Consider the following 5,000-nt stretch of genomic DNA (forward strand, 5'->3'; position numbering starts at 1 on the left):
ATTAATATATATATATATATATATATATATTAATATACGTATATATAATTAGTATAAGTATATGTATATTAATTATATATATATTATACATATATAATTATATATGTATATATATAATAATGTATATATGTAATATATATTATATATCATATAATTATATATACATATACACAATTATGTATATATATTTTTTTTTATAAATAATATACAAGAAAAGAGAAATGAAACCTTTTGCTATTTAAATTATGACATGTAAGAGGTAAAGAGATAGTCTCTAAGGAGAAAAAGAGAAAGAGAGAGAGAGAGAGAGAACGATAGAGGGGGAAGATGAAAAAGGGGGAGAGAATGAGAAAAAGAGGGGAGGGCTTGATGCCGTTGTTATCTAACTTCGGGAATTCTCTTTAGCCAATCGTCGATGAGATGTAAACGATTCGGTTTTTCACGCTCGTTCGAGCTTTGCAACGAATTCGATTAATCGCTCGCGCCATTACTCAGCGAGCGAATCAGTAAAGGCTGTTTCATCATGAATTGCGGTTGCAATGAGAAAGAACTTAAAGATAGTTTGTAACGTTTTAATCTATTCAAAGTATTCAATGAGTATATACGATGATCTTTAAAATAAATAAAAGAAAAAGAGAAAGAAAGAGAGAGAGAGAGAGAGAGAGAGAGAGAGAGAGAGAGAGAAAGAGAGGAAGAGAGAAAGAGAAAGAGAAAGAGAAAGAGCTTCTATCCAACGTTCATCGACTTAGGCTTTATAGAAAGTGAGTTCTTTTAGTAACGCGTCTATGTAATCGTCAACTTTAACCTTTAATTGTTCATCCATCATCGAGGACAATCACGTTCTCTATGTCGTTCTTTCCACAATTTACTTTCGTTGAGCAATAGAAACGTATTGCAGCTGTGATCGATCGTACGCAATTATATTAAAAAGATTTATGATTTGTATCATTTTATTGTTTATCAAAGATTCATTTATAATATTAACATATTATCAGATAATAATACGTAATGATCGCGAATATTTTATTACGTATCTTTATACAATCAATATACGTATACGATATAATATTCAAATATTTTCCCTTTTCTTTTGTTTTTCTCACCCTTTTGTTTCTCTTTTTCTTTTTTTCTGTTTTTTTTTTTTTTCTTTTATTTTTTTTCTCTTTTCTTCTTTCTTTCCTTTAATTTTTACTTCAATACTTTCGACAGAGATATTTTATATGCGTTTAGTTTTGTCCTGAACGTTATTGCGACATGATATAATATCTGTCGATAAAATAGATATCGTTTATATCTCTATATTTTATTATCAACGAAGAATATCTTACGAATCTACTACCAGAGAATGTTACTTTCGTTTTTATTACTTACTGTTATCGCCACTGGTACCGCCACTTCTCGTTCGTGTAATATCCAACGAGTAAGTTAGAAAATCTCTTGAGGCAGATATCGAAAGAATCGTTAATATCGATAAAATCGTTAATAAATTACGAAATACATCATTCAATTTTTTTATTCGTTGATTTCTAACGTCGTTATAGGATTTTTTTTTCCTTTATTATTATCATCTTTCTTTTTTTCCTTTTCTTCCTTTTTTTTTTTTTTTGTTTCTGCTGTTTCTTTCCTCTTTTTAAACCCAAAGTACATAAACGTTATCTATCACATCTTTCGTAAGACTTATTGTATTAGTAATATTAATTATTTATTTCGTCACAACGTATTAGAATGCATCGAGGGATCGACGGATTGACGGATCGAAGGATCGAAGGATTGTAATGGAACGTTTGTGAAATCGGTGATAGATAAGTAATACGATTGGTAATGTATATATATATATATATATATATATACACATATATATATATATATACATACATTAATATATGTATATATATATCCATAATTTTCATTTATTACGAATTATACTCTCGTGTAGAATTATTGCGAATCGTTGCGGATACTCGGGGAAAAAAATTGCTTTCAAGCGTTGTGTGTCATTGCGCTGGGACAGATTATCGACGTTCGTTTTTATGCATGTTGTATTATGTACGTATGTATGTATGTATGTATGTATGTATGTATGTATGATGTATGTATGTATGATGTATGTATGTATGATGTATGTATGTATGTATGTATGTACGAATGTATATATGTATTTATGTATTTACAACAACGTAAAACGATATCAAGAGTTTCTTCGTTATTTTGAATCTATTATTTTTCGCTTTTTGACGTGTCACATTTTATTAAACGCACACGTTGGTCGTGAAGGTTAGTTTTCGTTTTCTTTTTTTTTTTTTTTTTCCCTATTTTTTTGTATCTTTTTTGTTTCTTGTTCCTTCATCTTTTTAGTTTCTCTGTTCTCCTCGTTCTTTTTTGTGTTTTTTTTTCTTCTTTTTGTTTTTTTTTTCGCCCATCTCCTCGTTTTCTCGGTACCCGTAAAAATACGACGAAAAGATTCTCCCTAACATCTTCCGTGTGTCTGCATCGTAACGATCGAACGTCTTCTTCTCCCTTCGCTTTTCTTTTCTTTTCTCTGGTGTTTTTTTTTTCGTTTTTTTTTTTGTTTTTCTTCTTCTTCGTCTTCTTTCTCCTCGAGAAATAGTTATATCGACTGAAATGACGATAATAACAGAAGAGAGAAAAAAAAGAGAGGGAAAAAAACGAAGAAAAAATCGTTCAAAAGTCGTTCAATGTCAAATTATTGGATGAATTTATAATTAATAATCGTTATAATTACGTCTTATTGGAAGATATTTTTCGAGTTTTGCTTTTTCTCTCTCTCTCTCTCTCTCTTTCTCTTTTCTATTTCATTGAGATTGTTCACTCTACTTTGCAGACATCAATACTAAGTACACAATATTTTGCCGACATTATATAGATGTGTATATATATGTATATATGTATATGTATATATATATATATTTATATATACATATACATATGTATATGTATATGCATTCGTTACATACGTTTCTTTTATTTTTAACATTCGAACGCCGAAATATTTATGCATTACGTATTTATTTAACTATGTACTTATGGTATGTGAATTCATTGTAAAAAAACAAGAAAATCGATTCGAAAGATTATTCTTCTTTTTTTTCCCCCTCCCCCCTTTTTTTATTTCTTTTCTCCTTCTTGGAACTGTGGAGTTAACGATTTCTCTTTTTTCTTTTTCCTTTTGTTTCTTTTCTGATAATTTTTTTTTCTTTCGTCGTCATCAACGGTTCGCGATCGCGAAGTAGGAAAAAAAAAGTGAGGTTATGGTATCGGCGTCGAAATGTTAAAAATTTATTTTCGCACAATGTCTTCTACGGTTTTTCAGAAAAAGTAAATTAATTAAATTAATTGAATTAAATAAATTAAATAAATTAATAAATAAATATATATATATATATATATGTATGTATCTAATTATAAAAATTATGTCGGATACACAGTGCTGCATTTACAATGAGACGTGTTAGGCGCAATCTGGGGCTCCATTGTTTGAGACAATTTACACGTTGCATAAACAACAATATAAAAAAAGAACAGCCTAGTATATTTGCTAAAAAGAGAGAGAAGAAAAGCAACGACGAACGACGAGAACGATTATAACAATAACAGTAGCAATAACAATAACAACAACAACAATAATAATAGTAATAATAATAATAATAATAATGATAATAATAACAACAAAAATCGTAAGAATTTGATTAATCAAAATAGATTTGTACTATTGAGGCCTCATTGTGATGTTGCGCCTAGGGCATCCGAAACTATAAATGCGGCCCTGCGAATACGCACGATCGATCGACATTTTCGATTGAAATTGATTAGCGATTATTGAGAGTTTTTGTCATGAAAAAAAAAAGAAAAAAAAAAAAAAGTATGAAAAAAAATAAAAATGATAAAAAAGGAAAAAAAATAATAAACACGCACACACGCACATACACACGCACACACGCACATACACACACACATACACACACACACACATACACACATACACACACATATATATATAAACGTACACGTTAAACGCTTCGCGTTTTGAAAGATGAAGAAATTTCTCTTTCGTATTAATATTTACACAAAGTTTATACCAAAAAACACATCGATATCCTCGAATGTACATGTTTTTTTTTTTTTTTTTTTTTTTTTTTTTTTTTTTTTTTTTACATGCAAATTGTTATTACCAATTATTTTGTTCGCACAAAAAAGAAGTGGTTACTTAATTAATTTTATTATAACGTTTCTCCGTTTTTCATTAAATATATTCGAGTGCATAACACACATGTATCATCAGTCTTGCGAAAATGCTATTATCGAATTTTTTTCTTCTCTTTTTCGTTTTTCGTTTTTCTTTCTTTCTTTTTTTTTTGTTTTTGTTTTCTTTTTGTTTTGTTTTTTTTTTTGTTTCTTTTTGTTGCTTTTTTTTTTCCCTCATAAACTCTTATCCTTTGGCTTATCGACCGTGTTCTTTCGTAAAACGATATATGTAAATCGATCTCGTCGCAGTTGAATTTTTTTCCTTTAATTTAATACTTTTCAAAATTTTCTTCCCTTTTTAACAAATTGCGAAACAAACATTTTATTTTTTATTTATTTATTTATTTATTTATTTATTTATTTATTATTATTATTATTATTATTATTATTATTATTATTATTATTATTATTATTATTATTAGTATTATTATTATTATTGCATTATCGACAATTCAATTTTGTATTTATTTGTTTATTTCTGGTTTTTTTTTTTTTCAAGTATCGTCACGTTCGCAAATTGTTAAAAAATTCGACCATCGATCGTGTGTTTGACAATGTTCTTTCGTAAAACGACATATGTAAATTGAATATCGTCGTCGAATTTTTCTTTCTGTATAACCGTATTTTTTCAAAGTTTTCCTTTTAACAAATTGCAAACATAAAAAAGAAAGCATTTTATTATTACATCATTAATAAAATAAATTCACATTAACAATGTTGGATAGCTTCAATTGATT

Source organism: Vespa velutina, chromosome 1, assembly GCF_912470025.1.
Source record: "Vespa velutina chromosome 1, iVesVel2.1, whole genome shotgun sequence".
In the NCBI taxonomy this organism is placed as follows: Eukaryota; Metazoa; Arthropoda; class Insecta; order Hymenoptera; family Vespidae; genus Vespa; species Vespa velutina.